The sequence below is a fragment of the Corapipo altera genome, unplaced genomic scaffold (genome assembly GCF_003945725.1).
Source record: "Corapipo altera isolate COAL_440 unplaced genomic scaffold, ASM394572v1 1, whole genome shotgun sequence".
Taxonomy (NCBI): Eukaryota; Metazoa; Chordata; class Aves; order Passeriformes; family Pipridae; genus Corapipo; species Corapipo altera.
The window spans coordinates 10927292-10947974 of NW_020884873.1; the positions used below are offsets into that span (position 1 = coordinate 10927292).

At 45.4% G+C, this 20683-nt stretch overlaps 1 protein-coding gene across 2 annotated transcripts in view; it reads right to left on the reverse strand.

The window, feature by feature from the left end:
• HIPK2 (homeodomain interacting protein kinase 2) overlaps nt 1-20683 on the reverse strand; it is a 123542-nt gene that overhangs the window by 37648 nt on the left and 65211 nt on the right. The window lies entirely within an intron of this gene.

The window sequence follows — 20683 nt, forward strand, 5'->3', positions numbered from 1 at the left end:
GGGTGGACATTTTTCTAAATGCTCAGTTAGGGATGCATACATCCTTCTGCATATAGACCTGTATCTAACATGTGAAACTCCTCTCTTCCTTAACATAAACATGTCAATTTTTTTAAGACAAGGTGAGAACTTGACTTCAATCACATGTTGTGGCACAGAGTTCCACAGACAACCTTCTGCTTTGAATAGCATCTTAACTCAGTTGTTTAAAGCCTGATTTTCCTTCATCATGTTTAAATTTGTTACCTCTTACCTCATGTTTACACAAATTGGTCTAGAGGTGAAGATGGAAGTGCTTGAATCACCTTTTCTTTAGCACAAGCTATTTTTGTGTCTCTGCCCTGTTCTCCCATGTCTGTAGCACCTTATGCCTTCTCAGTGTACCACCCCACGGATGTTTCAATCCACTTCCATTGCCTGACCCTACAACTCCTCTTTCTGACATGACTGCTTGGAGACAGGCTGAACTGACCTAGAAAGAGTTAAACATGAGGATATTCCCTAGACTTATTTTACACTATTTGCAGAATGCTTTTGCATTCCTGTCTTCCCTAAGCTTAATATTTTGTTTGCTTTTGGAGTGACATGAGGCATTTCAGCAGATGTTTTATCTGGGAGATCCTCTGAGACACACAGTCCTCCCTCCAGAAGAGCTGCAGTTAATTTAGGACATAGAATTATGTAGAAATAGTTCATGTTTCCTCTTCTAATGTTTACTACTTTTCAGTACTGCACTGATCTGGCATAATGTTTTCCGTAATCTAGATACAGCCCTTTAAATGCTCCTCACTCTTTTCTGCAGCCTAACCTAAGCAAGTGTGTGATATCTGCACACTTGAACACTTCACTACTGGTCCACCACTTTTTACACATAATTAATGCATTAAATAACTATGGTCCTAAAATGTCCATGCAGTCCACTCCAGAACTGATCCTTGTATTCCAAAAAGCACTCAGATCTAGCTCGGCAATAAGAATGGTGTAACTGTCTTTTTCAAACGGATAGAAAGCAGTTTCCATGTCTTGGTCCCTTCTTGTGTGAGATTTTTCCATTTGGCAGTTGCTAACACTATGCAAAAGGGAAGATGCCCTATTAAAGTGTGCACATCAGAGTATTGCAATCATAAATCGGAAGGACAATGCACATGGCAGCAGGTCCTCCTGGAACAGCAGTGAGGTCTTCAGCAGATCTCTCCATGGCTGCATAGGGAAGTGTTTTTTGTACCAACAGTACATTTGTTTGGTTTTTTCTTAGCACAGACTCACTAAACCTTTCAATTGTGGTGAGGATCTAGTCTGACACCACACAATGGCAGCCCATTGCCAGATACCTTGATACGTACAAGAACATCCCCATTTGCTGCTCTCTGCCAGTTTTTTGGCATCTGCAACACGCTTGGCACAGTAACTCCTGTCTCCCGTACAAGACACATGGAATAAAAACAGAAAACTTTGCCCTCCTGTCCTTCCTCTTCCATGAGTTGCCCTCTATGTCTCCCAAAAAAAGCCACTCCCCTTCTGCATGTGCAGGCACAACCTGTTCTGTAGCTCACACAAATCTCACCGGCATAGACCAAAGATTTAGAAATCATTTGCCATCAGCCTGGGAATAACTGAAGGGCCCTGCCAAGAGCCTCTGTCTCCAGAAGAAAAACAACCAGCCCATCCCCATTTTACACATCTGTTACCCCTTTCCGACCAAATCACTTGCCTGGACAGCAAAGGGTGAACTGCTCCTTGGCTCAGCCCTGGGTCCAGCAAGTCCCTCACTACATTGGAGCACAGTTTGAATGTGCCCATGTGTTCCAGAGAGCTGCCGGTGTGGGGGACCCAGGGCGTGAGGGTCCACGTGCTGGCAGCACTCACGGGTCCTCAGAGGCAGAAGTGCCATTTCATCATTTGCTTGCACCTCACATATGACCCCATCCTGCTTTCAGGCCTGCCGCTGGCAGAGTATTTACTTTAGCAACCCTGCTTTGTGGCAGGGTAATTTCATTGTCTGGTGTTTCTGTCAGGAAAATTAATTACCAGTCTAGCTCACTGGCTTTTTCACCCACACATCACAGGACATTAAAAACAAATGCCAAAAAAATTCATTTCCACAGACTGGGATTCAGAGAGCTGGGCTCTTTCTGAATTTTAAAACTTCCCTGCAAACTGTCCTCCTCAGGGATAATTTACCACCTCTAGTAGGGTCCCATGGCCAAGTGTGATAGTCTCAGCAGAGTCCTTCATGGACAAGTATACATATCAGACAAAAATATAACTCAAAACTTGATACTTGCTGGCACCTTGAGCAGAAAGTGTTCCTGCTTCTCGTCTTTGGGATGATACTTCTAGAAGAAGGTTGCAGGCAGCTGCAGGCAGTGCAGACAGACCTCCAGTAATGATATCTCTGAGCTGACATACATAGCTCCTGTCTTACTCTACCTGCTAGTCTCACCTGCTAAAGCCTGAATTCTAGGAAGCAGCAGGTTTCACATCTCCACCCAGGAAGCCCCGGGCCGAGGCAGAGAGGCAGGAGCTGAAGCCCTCTGCCTGAGCAGGCAAGCACTGACCAGCTGCACACCCAGGGCTTGACCCCACTCAAGGCTCGTGCTCTCCCATGCACCAAGATACCTCCTGTGAGGACAAGGAACTGCATTCTTCATGTGTCTTACAAAGGGGTTTTTATTCAATTGAGGGGGCTCTATCCTCCTCTCAGGTGAACCCTTTCTTTGGCATTGTTATGGACTCTCATACCCACTCACTCGATCCTTTTATATTTTGTATCCACTTTTTATTGCCAGATACCACAGGATGCAAAGTGCTCTTAGCTCTTATTTAATGAAGTGGAGTGCACACAGCATCTTTTCTTGTCCCACTGTACCTCTCAGACCCCAAATCACTTCTTAAATGAAGGCATGTAAAAGGAGACAGGCTAATATTCTGGAAGTAAAACGTTATAACTGGTATTTCCCTTAGCTCTCCTCCTCTCCACTTGCACAGACACATGGAAGGGATGCAGACATGAAATATCGATGACGCCCAGACGAAGGCCCTCCTCTGCTCCAGAGTCTGTGATAAAGCCAGCCATCAGGGCCAGAGCTTAACACCTAGAAGCATCAACAGCTCCTGCTCTCACTCACTCCCTGTCCCATGCAGTGGACAGGAGAGAAGCTCCAGATCCCACCTGCGTCACTCTCAGCAAGGGAGAGATGGCCTCACAGAGGGATTTCTGCATTACTCCTGCACCCCCAAGTTCTGGAGTCGGTTCAAATGCTCAGCTGAAACCCATAAAGAAGCGGTAAAGCTCTGCAGACCATTTGGTGGGGCCTCAAGGACTGTGATGATATCTGGGACCATGCTGGGAAACACCAATCCAACAGAATCTCAGCAAGGGATATCCCTGGAAATCAGGACTTATCCCAGAGCATGCAGGCATGCCATGCCTTTCAGATTCCAGCACAGAGTTCAAACTCTGGTGAGTTTAGTCAACACAGGTATTTATGAGGGAGGGAAAGGGCCACTGAGGAATGCCACCCCATCTATCACGGTTTGCCCACAAAGATGTGTTAGTCTGAGTGATAAGCAGGGACAGTGCCTCTAAAGGGCCTATAAATACATTCTTTGCTTCACAGATCAAACACAGGTACATCTGGTTCCTGGAAAGGACTGTGGGTGTAGCCTGAGCCATTTACAGGGCTGTCAGACCACCAGCACAACCACCACTAGAGGGTAGCTCCAACACTGCATTGCTCACATTGCCCTCACCCATCCCTCAAGATTAGTCTGCAACACATCAAAAAATATCTGTATCAGCTCAGAGGACTGGAAGCTGGATCCCCTCAGCCTTCGGTGATGGTTTATATTACAGGACATAAATATAAACTGGAGGCTGGTAACAAGTGAGGTACCGCAGGGGTTTATCCCTCACCGGTTTTGTTTAGCATCTTTATCACTGACCCGGAGGAGGAGGAGGGAGAGTGCATTCTCATCGAGTTTATGGGTGATGCCAGACTGAAGAGACCTGGCAATGCACCTGAGGGTAGGGCTGCGATGCACAGGGACCTGGACAGGCAGGAGACATGAGCCAATGGGGACCTCCTGAAATGCAGCCAGGACAAACTCCAAGTCCAGCCCCTGGGATGGATGAGCCCTGGTGACAACTGGGGAACTGCTCAGCTGGAGTGGCCATGAGCACCTTGACTTGCGGGGCAGTGGGCGTGAAAGAAGGACCCGGGTAGCAGTTGCCACAACAGCCTCCCTGGAGCAGGGCCAGCAGACCAAGGAATGTGGTGACCCACCTCCAGCCACATCTGGACACCACATTCAGCCTGGGGACTCCAGTGTATGGCTGAACTGGAGTAATCTCAGTGTGAGGAGGGACAGCCACAGCATACATGACAGCAGCCTGCCTCCTTCTCCTCTACCACAATGGTGCCAGGCTATTCACTCAGGTTGGTAGCAGGAAGTGGAGATGACAGACAAACTGAAACAGGGGAGGTTGCCACTGGGAATGGGGAAAACACCTCCACTGTGCTGATAAATGCACCACCAGCACAGGTGGCCCTGAGGGACTGTGCAGTTGCTATCCTTGGAGGTTTTAAGACCCAGCAAGACAAAGTCCTGATCTTTATCTCATGGCAGACCCTATCCTGACCATCAGGTTGGGCTAAATAAAAGCCCCTTCCCACCCGAACTACTCTAACTCTGTAAGGTACAGTAACTATACGTTTCTCAGTAGGAAGGTTACTAAGATCCTTCTGCATGCAGACAAAATATTACATAGCTGGGAGTGCTTCGGGGGTACAGATGCAGGTCTCAGGGTGTTTTTATCAAGTGCACACACACAGAGTTAGGTCTTTTAAAAACAGAGAGCAAGTTACACAACAATTACTCCTGAACTTGACTGGCGTAATTACCAACCAGGCATAGTGAGCCTATCATTGCTAAGGGCATTTAATAGCAAATAAATCATAAAAGCTGAATATACTACTCACCCCTTGACACCACTCATGTTCCACCAGGGAAGGGTGAAAATACTCCACAGAACAGTGTCAGAGGCCTGACAGGGTTAGTCTGGACTCCAGGAAAGTCACCCACTCCCTCCCTGTCCCAGTTCTGGGCCATCCAGTCAATGTCTGTGTCACTCCTGGCAAGCATTCAGCCAGCTTGTCTTACAGACCTCCCATGGAGGAGCATCCATAGACTCTGCTCTGCCCCAGAGGACCTCACCCCTCGTAATTTTACGGAATAATACAGCTGTGCATAGCTGACTTTATGTCATGCTTAATTACAACTTGTTGTCAATCTGGCATCTATGTAATACATATGGAAAAACATAATACATCTCACTTGACTTTGCCTATACCCGGCTTTCTGCCAGGCTGCCCCTCCTCCCTCTCTTCACCCTGCCTCGGCCTCAACACATACTCAATACCTATAACCTTGTCTCTTTTTCTCTCTTGCTTACTATGTCTGTCTCCTTTTTCTGTCTCATCTTTTCCCCTCTCTTCCCGCACTGACTGTGGATGAAGAGAGAGGCAGACAATCCACACAGGAGCTCTGACACTCCCTACCCCATGGAGGGGATGCACACCATGCACATGAAAACACAGCCCTACATTGCCATGGGTTTGCATCCATCTTTAAAAATCAGGTGTCACATAGACACTCACATGTCAGGCACTCGAGTAGGATCCCGATGCTTCACTGCCACCACCCACATGAGGCTCTCGGAAAAAGCAATTTCCATAGGTTAATCCTGGAAGACTTTCAAGTAAACCGCACTTACATATCAAGCACTTGTCATCACTTTGCACCTTTCCTGGGATTAAGAAAGCTGGATTCAGCCATGAACAAAGCCTAGGTTTAAATGGGGAGGGAGGGGTCCCTGCTGGGAGGCTCTGCACCACTCTGCTCTCCTATATACATTGCATATATACACTTCATTTAGGTTAGGGCCTTAAAGAAAACCTCCTGCTCTCTTCAGCTAGAGCATGTGATCAAACAAATGACTGAAGCCAAAAGCTGGAGAAGGGAGCACAGCTGTTTGTGGAAACAAGACAAAAGATTTAGAAACAGTTGCTTTTTTCCCCCTCTCCCATGTCAGGCTGTTTACAGAAACCAAGGGATGAAATTTTGCAGACAAAACCACTGAGAGCAGCCTGTCAGTCTCGGAGGGAAGGAGAAAGGGAGGGAGAGGGAGGGGAGCGTAGGCTTCTTTCAGGATTATGGATCATTGCTAAATTGCTCTATCAATTATTAAACCCATCACTCAAAGCGCAGTAACCAAAATATAGCAGATAAAGCCTTTCTCATCCACTCTCTACCAGCTGCTCTCCTCCTCCTAAAGCCAGAGGGGAATGAAAATTCCCATAGTTTATATTTTATAAACATAATTTTCTCCATGCCTTGAAAATAAAGATTTTTTTGACAAGGTACAGTAGAACTGAGCCCACAGCAGGAAGATACTAAAGGAGAAGTTGCCCTTTTGATTAGCAGACCAAAGGAATAAAAAAAAAATCTCTGCAAGCAATATAATTTCTTAACACTGACAGGTTAAAACATTTGCCTGTTAATAAATGAAGAGGCAGGCCCCAGCCATCAATAGCTGTTAGTTGCTATTTGCCACTGCCACTGAACTGATCCAGGATCAACAGCAGGGTGGGCACGGTCCTAGGAAAGGACAGGACAAAGTGGCACGAGGCACATGGTCTGGCCAGTGGCTCTGTGGAGAAGGAAACTGCAAACATATAACCAGGATGAGAGAGGAAGCCCTGAGAGCAATGCTGACAAGGAACCACATGGGGAGGATCACCAGGACCTGACATCCAGCTGGAAAGGCTTCCATGTGCCTGCTGATGTCTGAAAGGACACGAGTTTTCAGCAGCACTCTGTGCACTTGCTGGAAGCATTTACCATACACATCAGCTGAAGCACACACGCGCCTGAGTCCTGGCAAGGGCCCTGGATGCAGCTCAAGTTAAGCATGCATTTAAGTGGCTTTGCTGAACCTGAATCAGCCAGCAAGTCCTCGTTGCAATTGAGCTGGAAATCATAAAAGTCAAGAAAAGCCCAAAAATGGAAAAGAAAGCCAGGTCCTGGGTTTGACCAAGAGACATGCTAAGCTTGCTCCAGCCAGAAGTGAGTGCATCTTCGCATTGTACATCCCTGGAGGAAGCCCTACTGGACTGACCACAATCATGTTCATCTTTTTGGACTCAAAATGCAGGAATCCATAAACTTCGGAGGAGGTGAACAACACAGAGCACCACGACCATTGCCCCCAGGGGTCATCAGCTCCACGCTGACCCAGAAGCGCAGAAACATGCACGGGGGGTGATGCAACAACAGCTACATTCAGCACAGCACGACCTCTGGTTGTTCTCCACAACAAAGGGCCGTGCATGGGGGGAGGGCTGGGGCTTTCCCAGGTTATGGAAGAAATCAGAGAATAGAAAAATCATAATTTGAAAACAAAAGCCCTATCCATGCCAGGCAGTGAATGGATGAGCTGCAACGTATTGGGTGCAGAAATCCCCTGAAGGAGGCATCTGATCAAGAGGGGAAGAATGCCAATTATGCGCTCCCATTCATGCCACTGCAATGAAAGCATAATTCTGACTCTGCTTTCTGACCCGCAGTATGCAATTTATGCAAATCCAAGCTGCTCTCGCTTCCCTCAGAGCCAAATGTCCACCAATGCCAGAGCTGGCTCTAACTTTTTGTTTTCCTTTTCAAAATCTATTGTTTTCACTGCTGAATATTTAAGACCTTTTGTTGTTGCTGCCGCGTTTCTTTGGAAATGAAATAATAATTGAAAAAATCCCATAGCACACAGAAACAAACAAAAGTTGACTTCTCATCTCCGACAGCCTCCAATTCTGCCACGCTCAGTTCCATCCCAGCCCCTTATCGTTCCAGCCCAGAACCCTGCCATGTAACGGCCAAGTGAAGCTTCTAGTGTCTGATCTGTAACATTCCCGAGACTTTTGTTCGCAGCAAACACTGGAAGTTGCATCAAGCTGCATGGTGGTTTTATGGGATTAGCCCAAATGCTGAGCCAACTGTCAATAAAAGGCTCCAAATGATTTCTATCCCTGGTAAACATGGATATGAACCAGACTCAAGCCATGATCCTAAGACTGGCTTCACAGAGCAAGTAGCAGGTCTGAGGCTAAAAATATCAAATTACTGCAGCCTTCCTTTATTTTTTTTCCCCCTTTTTTTAATCATGTCTACCGGCCGCTTTCTTTTTTTATAATTAGAAAAAGACAAAGACAAAAATAAAGTACTTATCCTGCCTGCTCCTCGGAGAAAGGAGCATTGCCCTTTACTTATCTCTGAAGAGCCACACAGATTTAATATTATTATTAGCAGCAACTATTTGTATTTCTGTAACACACACAAGTCCCGGCGGAGACCGGAGCCTCATAACGCTAGACATTAAAACACAACGTGCTAAGGGACTGTGTCTGCTCCAGAGAATTGATGATCTAAGACGATGTGTGGTGACAGGGGAACAGATTGGTGGAGCAGTTCGCCCAAGATCACACAGTGAGAGCACAGCAAAGCCAAGAAAAGAAGCGGGGTCCTTGCGAACAGCGTGCCATATCCATTAGACCCTGTCTTCTAGTTATGATATTAGGGAATAGCAATAACAATACATGGATTTGAAGGTTCTTGCAAAAGAGATGGGTAGTACTGAGGTAAGGCAGATTTTAGGGCAAAATGACCTGTAGATATGACCCAGAAAGACAGTAGCCATGTTGGGAACGGCTCATAAAATCCAAGGCTCACTTTTAAGCCCTGCTTGGTGAGTTACAGCACTCTGCCTACACTATGAGGACCTGCCTGGTCTACAAAGAAGTTTAAAGAAAAATCCTGGGAATGCCTGCCCATCCGCACCTGGAGGTAGGTGTGTGTGGCTGGGAACAGCAGGGACCCCTCGGAGCTGCCCCAGTTGGCTATTCCTGCCGCAGAGAGTTGAAAATCTCCACTTTCAACTCAAGCCCCACTTGAATCAGCACAGTCAGCAGAGCGGGTGACAACAGCCCCCCGTACAAGCAGCAGGGCACAGCACTGTGGAAAAACATTCCTTTTCCACAGATTGCAGAAACACAAATCCACTCTGAATTTAATTTATTTTTATTGCATTTATATTAGGGCTAACATCTGGAAGTGTTAAGTAGAGCCCTACTGTACTGGATGCTGTAAAAAAAATCTAAGAAAACAGTCCCCGCACTAAAAGACTTGCAACCGAATTTGGGATCCCTTATCACCCTGGAAATAAAAGCTCAGCATCTGCTAAGATGGGATCTGCAACTAAGCCTGAACAAAACGCAATCCCTGACCCACTGGGGTGACCACTATGAGTCTGGCTCCTGCAGCTACCATATTTTAGGGCCAAAGACTGCAACTGCTCCATTGTCCAGAGATGGAAGAGGTCCCTTGCAGCTGTAGCAGAGGAACAACTCGGACTTTAACCAGTAATGTCACACATCTTTCTGGAGCCAGACAGAAAACCAAAATAAAGCAAGAACGCAGTGTGCAAATAGTCCCAAAGGCACCATGATGCTTGTGGGGAGAAAGGCACCACTTCAGAAGAAAGACTTTATTTTAAAAGTCTTCTGCAAAGCTAAGTTCATTCTTTATTTAAAACTATCGCATGGAAAATTCAATTGTTCTCCAACGCATCTCTGTACCAAATCAGAAGCCTAAATTCAATCATTAAAGTGTGAAGCTGATGAATTTAAATCCATAGTAAGTGCAAATTTCAACACAATTTTAAGTAAGGAGTTGCTCCCAACACCTTCATAACATGTCAACACATAGTCATATATTTGTTTCTGGGACTCTTCAAATGTCTCCTTTTACTGTTTCATTTTTTTCTTGCCAAAACAAATCCTTAAAGCTCTCCCACTGTTCTGAAAAAAATATAAACATTTCCTGCATGTTAAAATCTTAGGTGGCCATGACAGAAATTTTGGAGAGACAAATGTTGCAGAAAAAAAAAAATCATATGAAAGAAACTTTTTGCCGTACACAAGGGGAATTTGGATTGACTCCCATCTGATTAATTTTAACTACTAATTTGTCCTTGGATCATACTGCAGTACAGATGTCATTTCTTAATTTGACTGTTTTGTAAGTAGCCAGTACTGTCCTTGTAAAGGGCGAAGAAATCCCCATATATCAGTAATGCTTTTGGTTGAGGGGAAGTTTAGTAATTACTCCAGAAAAACAAATACAATAATCAGAAGTACTTCCCAGGACATGAAGGCAAAGATCCACCCTTTCTTGAAAGAAGGGGCTCTCTTATGTATACATTCCTATCTTCAATTATCGTGACTGCCTGTAACCATTTAGCTCTCTGCTAAGTCAACTGCAGGGTTCAAGAACATTTCCTGACATTCTTCACATTTTTTTTACATGTTGCAATTTTATCTGGTGTATATCATATGCTTTCCTCCAGAAATGCCTGAACCAAAATGTCCTCCTCCTGACAAAGGAGTTGGGGCTTCATGAACTTGATTGCAGCTCTCAGAAACCTCATCATTTGAGAGCTGTGTTAGAAATTAGTGAAAAAAGAGCAAATTTGCCTTTGATAGGTAAAAATCACAGTACATTCAAGCAGCAGGGGATGCAAATGGACCCAACACCTCCCCCTAAAGACACTTTCATCCAGTTCTAAGCCCATGAGTTTATCGCCCCAATGTCTTGGATCTTCCCTGTCTCTCCACCAAAAACCTTACACAGTGTACACCTTTGGTTTCATTACCTTCTTTGCTTCACCCTTCCCCACCTCTATCCCCGCAGCTCCCTGACACCTATTGCAGCTGTGGAAAGCCATGTTTTTTGGTTTCACTGAAACTAAGACAGAGTCAGTGCTGCTGCCTGCACCTCAACAGGCAGGCAGCCTCCAGCTGGGCAGGGGCAGGACAGAAGGTCCCTGCATGAGGGGCAGGTCACTCCCCACCATATGATTTACTACCAACACATGGCAATATTTAGGGAGCAATAATAAGGTGGTACACAAGCGCTTTACCAACAAACAAGATGGGGAAAGAAATAACTGTATTTCCCCCATTATTCTAAGGGTAGGTTCACCAAAAGGTTAGTGAGAAAACAATGCAGGCCATCGATCACAGGGACAGCTAACCTAGAAAGGTTACTGCGTGTTCCTGCCTCATTTTTCACATCTATAATTACCCCGCCGCTTCTCCTCACGTCCCACCCATGGCCAAACAGCAAATGCCAACCACCGTTGCTTTATTAATTATGTATTTTGCTTATGCCCGTTGTCACAGCCCCGCAACGTGCCACGGCGGCTGAAGGATTAAGTAGCACAGCTTCTGTGATCCCCGCAGGGCGGTGTGGCCAGGGAAAGGGAGCTTGAGGGCTTTCCTGCCTTTCCTTCACCAGATGTGAGAAGCTACCACCTCTCAGCGGAGGCTGAGGTGGGATGGAGGTGGAAGGGATGCAGCTCTTTACACCTGCCCTGTGAGAAGGAGAAGCAATGTAGGGGCATATGAGGGAAGACCGTTTCCATTCATGAAGGGCTCAGATTTCTTTTGGATCTTCACTCAACTGAAACAAAATGCCAATATTGCTGAACATACTTAGCACCTCCTAAAGCGCAATCCTACTCCGAACAGTGCCTGTCTAAAAACAGCAACGCCAGGCTCCTTGTTTACTGCGTCTTCCTGATGCCTGATCTGAATTTCTCAGTCTAAAAGGAAAAAGAAAAAAGAAAGTAATTTTTCTATCTACCAGTCCAGCAAACCCAACCTAGGCTTTAAGAGCCACTCTGGACTCATTTCTTGCATATTTATGCACACAGACACGAGCAGCCAAATTATGGGTTATGCAGAGATGGGCAGGGGAAGCGCAAGGAAGTGATTTGAAGACAACAAATTTGCAAGGAACTTGATGTGTTTCTACCCGAAGTACAGCACCACGTTTCTGATTCAGGGAAGCCTGAGGGTCTTTTTATTTTTATTTATTTTTTGCTTTGGGGAAACCTAAAATAACTTCCTTTGAGAATTTGTGTTCTGTAACCACCACTTCATCCTTCTGCAGTATTTCTGGATCCAGGCTTTTCAGTTGTAGAATAATAGTAAATATGTATAAAATAACAAAAACTTCTGCCCGACTGAGAACAATTTTCTTTTCTTGCTTTTTTCTGTCCCACCAGAAACTATAATTAATCCACGCTCCAACAATACTAAAATCATTATTTTCTAACTGCAACCATATCTGCAATGGGAGTCATTGTTGATGAAAAGTGGAATAGAAAAAATTTGCTGACAAAAGCAAAAAGATTGCATGACAAAAGCCAGCACAAGTGATACAAAGTTGTATGCATGTCCTGTTTTGGACTCCAGAGAAGTTCAGAGCGGTAATGAAGAGAAAAACACCCTGGAAAAGCCAGTAGGAGTAGGCTCAAAAAGAAATTAAATACAGAATTTCTCTTGAGGAAAAAAACTTAGAGCAAAAGCTTTTGCAGTGTCTTTGAGGCTGCTGAGCTCTACAATGTTCACCTCAGGATCCTGATAGCAAAGTACTAGGCACAAGCAGGATCCAGAAAAACCAAGGAGGTATAGGCCTCCTTCACACTGTCAAGGAAAACCAAAAGCACAGCACCTGTTGACTTGCTGCCCTCCGAGGCTAACTCACTATATCAAATGTAATGACTCTCACCACACCAAAATATTCTAATGTGGTTCCAAATGATTGTGGAGGGATAAAAAAAAAAAGCCTGACAAAAAAAAATAAAAATCACAGAGCATCAGACCAGCTGGATCCACAACAGACTATGGAGAGGATGCTGGAAAAAAATCCACAATTGACATCGGTTCCCATGTCCTAGAGGTGAAATGCAAAACCTCTCCTTCTCCACACGCTTCTCCAAACCCTTTCTCTGACAAACTCACTGCTCCCATGCCTACAAGCACTCAGATGAGGCTTCCCTCAGCCAAGTTCTCAGGAAAGCAGCACAGGATGGCTATAACCATGACCTGCCATCTTCGGGATTGACCATGGCACAGATATTCCAGCTACAGGCACAGCTTGTTCAGCTCTTCACCCCCTCTTCAAACCCCCCCCCTTCACTCAGTGGAGTATCTCATTACTGAACCTTTGTGATGCTGCAGACCACATCCCTGTTACTGGAGGTGATCCTGGCACCTCTTCCAGACCTGGTTGACAGCTGAGATCAAGGGAAAACCCACCAGGAGCACTGGCTTTTTGCATTGATGCCCATCCTACATACAGACAAGGCACGGATGGCTCCTGACCAGAAGTCAGAGCTACCATCAGTACAACACCCAGATCACAGAGCTCATTTGAATACAAGAGAGTAAAACCCACTTATACCTACTGCTGGCTGTGCTCTGTGCCCTCTTCCCATCCCCACCCCTTGTGTTGACTACTCCAGGAAGGCCTGGTTTATAGTGATCTTCTTTCTTCCAGTGGAGAGGGCTACTGACACTGTGCCCAAGTACGGTTTGCTGGACCAAGGGAGAACAGAATTGGACCAGGAGATATCTAAAGCTTCTGGTTTTGACACTGCCTGCAAGATCCTCAGGGACATCAAGAAAAGAGCAGGAAATGCCCTTATTGTGTTTTCAGGGTAATTTATGACAAAATTTGAGTATCTCATGTATGATCAATTTTAAAGATCTAAATTTAATGATAGGAATTTTCTTGCCCTCCTGATTAAGCCCATTTACAGTTCTTTCAGATTGATGGTTTAGCCATAGATGGGGTATACGTGTTTGGGGACATTTCTTGGTATTTCTTTGAATTCCATTGCTTATTTATTTGTTACAGAAACAAAGAACAGTCAACAATATGGTACAGAGCCACATGCTCTGGACTGGAGCAACAGTCAAAGACCCTCCAGAATTGTTATGGGTTCTCTGAGGATCCATCTCACTCACTTTCAGAAAAATCTCTGCCTTTCCACTTTTCCTTGAAGCAGCAAACTAGATGAAGGAAGGATTAATTAGCTGATGTTTGTAAAGCCTTTTGAAGATGAAAAGTGTTATTTTTATTTTCAAGTCTCACCAAGGGAAAAAAAAATAAAAAAGAAAAGGCCAGAGAAAGACTTCTGCTGTTTCCTACAGAGAGAAGTCTCAGGACTGAGCTCCTGTACAGAGACACTCCTCCAACACTAGATATTAACTGGCGAGCCGCCACCGCAGCCCTTCCCTCGGGGCATGCATTAACAGGGTCTCTGCCCAGCTGCCTATTTTCATGAAACATGCAGAACTCAATACCACTGAGACCTCTCCCCCTGCATTGAATTTGCTTGATTTGTCCACCAGATTCCAAAGTTAGGGGGAACACAGTAGCAGTGTGATCACACACACATCTCATTTCTTTAGAAAAGCAGACTAAAAGCAAATGAGGAAGGCCCTTGAATACAGATGCAGAGTGCCTGGCTACCCAGAACCCTGATGGGCTATTTTCTCCTGAAGTGTAAATTACAGAAGTGATTTATCTTTCTTAAACACTTTACACCTACTGTTGGAATTTCTGTATGTGTCCTTTTTCTTTTTTTCCCCTTCTCCTTGTGTCTTTGGAATCACAAGGATGCACTCAAACAGAGGCATGCTGTGATGCAGGACAAGGATCCCCTGGCAGCTGGAGAGCAACAAGAAGCTTACAGGTGGGTGCCCTGCCCCAGGAAGACAAAAATAGCAAGAAGACAGACAGGATTGCAATGTATTAGCCAAGCTGTGCTTAACACTCAAGACAAGGATGACAGTGAGCTGCTACAGGTCAGGCATGAAGTGAGTTGGAAACCAAGAAGGGGAAGACTTTCTAGTGTGCAGCCCAATTTCAGCTCCTTCAACTCCATGATCTCATCAAATCTCGTGACCACCAAAAACAAACAGGATGTTTGCTTCGAGTTATCCTGTTAGGCAATAGGTGGAATATTAATCTCACTGATGCCTAAGGTTCAGCCCCAGGTATGTTCACCCCCCCCATGATCAGGGACAGCAGCACCTGTCCTGACCCTGCTTTCACATGAATTCCTTTCCCTGCTCTCAGCTCAGCAAGGCACAACGTGCAAGAGCTGAGAGGTCCTGCATAAAAACAGCCATCTGGTGAAGGGGCAGGAAGAACCAGTTAAAAACAGAGTAACTCCACCATATGGAGAAAATAATTCAGTTGGGCAGTGTAGGAAGAAGCAAACCCTATTATAATAATTGTGTTGCCAAGTGATGTTGCAGACTTGTTTTTCCCCTCACGGCTTCAGCACTGATTAAGAACAGAGCTTCCCCCATAACATGGCACCATCTCCACAGAAAGATCAAACTGTTCCCCCTAGTGACTTGTGGGAATACCATGTTAGCACCAAAATGTCTACAACGTGAACTGAGCATGGAGACAGGAACACTGCATTCCCTACCACCTTGCTTATCCTTCCATTCTGAGTTAAAACACCAAGACTTTGGGATAAGCCAACCCAGTTCAGCTGGACAGCACCCTGGGGAAGGCTGACTCAGAATTAGCACACTAGTGACAAGCCAGGTTTGGAAAACTTCTGGCCCACGAAACCCAAGGACAGGCAATGCAAACCTGCTTGGGGCTAAGGCACCTCTCTTCCTACACATGGGAATTCTGGCCCTCCTGTAATCACCCATGTATTCAGGACAGAGCAAATTAATAAAGCCCTGATATTAAAGAAGTCCTTCTAGAACAGCTCCCCTTCTTCAGGCTGTTGATAAAAAGGTACCAGGGGTGCCAGCTCCAGAAGTACTTCTTGCCCTGCAGAGTGAAGGTGACTCCTCCCTGGAGATCACCCTAATGGCTTCCCCACCACACGAGTTATTGCAACTTGGGCTCCTAGGGTCCTGCAATCAGATTAGCATCACTGAGAGCTAATTATGTGCAAACGTAGAGTTTCCAAGGTCCCAACCTGGCTCTCCTGAGAATTGGTCAGGCAAGGGATCTGTCTCTCCTGCTTCTCCCTGCCTATTTCCCTCACAGACTAACAGGCAGCCCCTCGGACCACAGTGTCAGTACCATCACCTCAGTTAGCACGTGCTGCTGCTGAGCCTGGCACACAAGGCAGAACAGATGCCCAGGCCAGGCTATCGCTGGGGTAAGGATAGATCTGGATGTCAAGCACAGCCACCGCACTGAATGATGGCAGGTAACCCCAACTCTCCTGCCTCTGATGGACATACCCTTCTGCTGAAACATTTGTTATGGGCGTGAGCTCAGTCTGAGTTCAAGGTATTAGCTTTCTCTTGGTAAAAAACTTGCTCTTTCCCCCTTTTTCCTTTGTTTCCACACCCTCCCCTACCCTCTTCCCCCTTTCTGCCTCTCATCCATCCCCATGCTGTGGCTTTCTACTGGCTGCGTTTATTTCCAGACATGCAGGATTGTAAACAGAGAGATTTCCTTGCATGAGAAGCCTTGCAGCTTCCAGCCAAAATGGACAAATCCACTAACATCTCCCAGGGTGTGGAAGATGGAATGGGAAGCACAGCCTCTTGCTACAGACATCATTCCCAAGCAAGCAAAACCCCACTCTGAGGCCAGTTAACGTATTAGTCATTAATTCTGGATAAAAGGAAATTTATTTGCACGGCCCTGCTTAGACAAGACTGAAATCTTAACGTGCCCCTCCCCCTCCCCCTGCTCTCCTTTAATACCTTATTAATATTATACAGCAGCACAAGCCAACATGCAAATAGAGCTCTATGCAAATACGACTCAACGCAAAGACAGCTGCACTTGGTTCAGTGCGTTAGTGCAACTCCAGAGGAATAGCCAGGGGAAAAATAAATCATATAGACGATAGAGAAAGCATGTCTTAGCTTCCAAATTTCCAGGGAGAAAGCCGTGTGTGCACGTCTGTCAGAGCAGAGCTTACCAAGTTTCATCAAGGAGATAAGGTAGTTAATACTCTGCTTAATTAGAGGCTGCAATGTTCTTTTTGGGACGCCAAGAGGATTGCCCTCCAAAGCGTCTAAGGCTCTGTCTTGCAAAACCTACTTCTAAAGTGGACTTAAAAGTACAACTCTGCTCACTAAAAGAAGTACAGTCAACTTTTCTGTACATTATTTCCCTGTTTACTATTTCACATCAAATACACTCAGTTTCTAGACAGAAACCTTGTTACAGGCTTTCCCTGAAGCACAGGCCTGCAAACAGCAGTCCTGAATATGAAAGTCAATCACTTTCATGCCTTCCCAAGCACTGCTACCAGCATTGCATTAATTGCTGCTGGCAATCAACAGGTCCCCAGGTATAATGTTGATGAGGGGCAGAAGTATTCCTAACAAGAGAATTCTGAAGAGATACCTAACAGAATGAAAGTTTTACTTCAACACATACACTGTCTGGTCCCTTGGAGCAGAGTCTAGATCAAGGGTGCTCTCAGATCTGGTGATAACTACCATTCTGCTTGCAGGCAGGTATGAAGTTCCATTTGACTCTAGCTGTGAGAAGCAAGCCAACAGGTCAGCCCTTAGGGTGTGGGTAGTATCAGAAAGACCCAAGCACTTTGTATTTCCATAAAGACAGCTGTTGGACTTTCAGAAACTTTAATATATCCAGGTAAGGCAAGCACTTCCCACTTCATAGCTGGGAAGATAGAGATGTAGCAGAAAAATAATTACAAAAAGTTCACAGAAGCAAACAAGAAAATAACTTCCTCTGTCCCAACCTCGTATGTTAGCCACAAGACCATCTTTAGTTACACGTGCCAAGTTTAGTAGTAATACATATCACTGTAATTGGTGACCTTACATTTAGAAATATTTCTCAGCTGTAAAGGATAGCTGAGAAGACATTAAGGTCACTTGGAGCACTTTTTGAGAACAAGCAGTCCAAGGAATGTAATTTTTGTTGAAGAACTATTTGGAAATGAGGTTCCCAGCTGGAAAGCTCATCTGATAGAAATGACAAAGGAACGAGGGCATCTGTCTTACCCAATAAATACTGAAACAACATGTCCCTGCTCTTAGCATAGGAACTGTGAGTCTCCAAGGAGCTGGAATTCAGGAGAGAACTGAGCAGGAACACCTTGCATCCCTCAGTGGCGACTCTTCCAGCTGACATCACTTCAGCAATGAGCCTGAAGGAAGGGCTTGTAGAAGTTATCTCCACATGCTTCTTTCAGGCACTGGGTTTTAGATGTTATGTAAATACCAACTTCAAAATAAGGGACAGGAGAATGTTACAAAACAATATAACAACTGAAATGTTTACAAAGCAACATCCTGTCTTTGGTGATCACTGATTCAAGCAGTTAACTTTGCTGTTAACTGTACTCCACACTATTATCCGACATACTGCTCTTTATTACAGAAAATGCTATAGATCCACACCTGCTCCATGGCAGTGCTTTTATTCAGAAATAACCATAAGTAGACAACTGGCATGTAGCAACACATCAGAAAGGGCCTCAACGATTTTATTTTTATTTTTTAAATTTCAGTGCAACCACTCTTGTAGCGTTTTTCCTCCTTTATGTAACTGGGAAAGGGCTGAGGTGAGAAGGATCCCACACAGAAAAAGAGCTGGCTTGCAATGCAGAAGAATGAAAGCACTGCTAAGAAAATGAGAAGACAGCTGGCTTCCACAAAGGGTGCCAGACCTCATGTCTAAAATTAAAGAATCTCATGTTCTGAGGAAAGCACCTAGTCTCACCCTCAAGTAGATTAAGAAGCAAGAACTGGAACACACCATGTTACCATTAGTGCCCGAAAACCTTACACAAGTTGGGATCCAGACTAAACCCTACACCTGTTGGTAGTACCCAACAGGCTTTATTTTTCAGTGTTTTGTTTCAAGACCTACATGAATGGACCTACTCTATAGTCACTTGTAATAGCCCAGCTGGGCAGCCCTAGCAAGGCCAAGGACCAAGAGAGTCATTAGGCTGGCTAAGCCCTTTACCTAGGTATGATCTCTCCAGGCCATGCAAGACATAAAAAAAAAAATGGGCATTTTACTCCTGCTTCAACACCGGTCACACTGTCACATTCCCCACCTTCCCTCTCTACTTCCTTAGCATGAGCCTATGAGCCTAACTATTCTTGATTGGAGGGAGACATCCTGATTAACAGAGATGAGTAACAAAGCTGGTACTAATATAGGCAACTCCTGTAAAGGTCTAGTCAGATGTGAAGAGCAAGTACCACCTGCAGAACCTGGAGTCCCACCTCCATGGAAAGCTCAGGGAAGCACAGCTCCAGCTTGACTGTTGTGGAGGCTGTGGTTTCCAGGTACATCTCCTCCTGGTGGCATTGCTGGTTTAACCAGTCTCTGCCCAAAACCCCAGGTCCCACCTCTGATCTTTCCCTTAGGACAAGCTGGTACAAATTCTCACTGGGTCACACGAGGGTGGACCAGCTCCAAAGGACCAGGGAGGTAAGATGGGGAGAGGGAGGCATCGCTGCTTAGGCAGCCGCTCACCAAAGGGCACGTGTGTGAACATGCCCCAAGAAGACAACTTGGTGAGCTCAGGACCAAGCTATCACACACAGGTATGTAAAAATCAAGCCAGAGCAACAAGCAGAGTGACAGACATCAAAGCGGGGGAACCCACTGCCGACCCACGGCTCATTTCTCCTACGCTCCCAGCAGCGCGGTCTTTCAGGTGGTGCTCGGTGGTTTGGACATTAATCACAGATGAAGGGTATTTTCTCTCACATGAAAGCAGAACCCCCCCAGAAGGCAGCCTGCCAGAGGGGGCTGTGATTCACCCGGGTGCCTGGAGGAGGGGCTGGCAGAGCCACGCACCTCATAAGGGATCACAGACCTTATGCTGTCCCTCGTCCTCGCCTGCGGAGCTGCCAGAGAGGCGAGTTTTGCTTTTCATATTGACGCATAGTAAATTAATCTTTCTTTTAAGAAGGAAGGGGGAAATTGCATCACCTCCCCAGTTTCCCAGCACTTGAATCCTGAATGTGTTTCCCACCAATACCACAAGCAACCAATCTCCAGAAGGCAAAGAACAGCACAGAGAAGGAAATGGAGAATTTACCACTCCCAATCAGGTAACAAATATAGGAGAAAAACATCCCTGTCAAACAGTTAAAAGTACTTTGGAGAAAAATCTCTTACACTTTACCAACCTCTTCCCAGTTTGCTTCTATTTACAAAAAAAAAAATAAAAATAATATCCACTGTCAGTGATGTAATTTTGAATAATTAGTTTTGCATCTAATTTCTTGCATTGCTTTTGCACTGACTCAGGGGTTCACGTAGTACTTCAGTCTTTGCAGATTTTCTTTAAGGTATATTTTCTCCCTGGCTTTGGGTCAAGCCCTGGTATTCTTTTTACTTGGGGAAAGTCCTCAGGAAAGTCTGTCACAGATTTGTTTTGAATTATGGGTCTTTGCCTGTAAAGATTCATCTCTTACCATCACTGACTAACACCCGAAAACAATCTAGATCTGGTTGTCGGGAATTTGGTAGGATCACAGAAATTACTTAGCTACAGCAACCTTGGCCACAGCAGGCTGTGGAAATGACCTTCACACTCCATGGGTCTATTGGTATTGGTATGAGAATCAACACTTATTTTCCCTGCTCCTACTTTCCTGGACACTAACTACAATGACAAGGTCCCAGGCAGCTTCATTTGCTCGTCTGGTGGGCAATCAGCAGAAGGTGGATGCAGACCTTCTCCCTCACTCCCCATCCTGCCATGCCCCTGCCCAGTCAC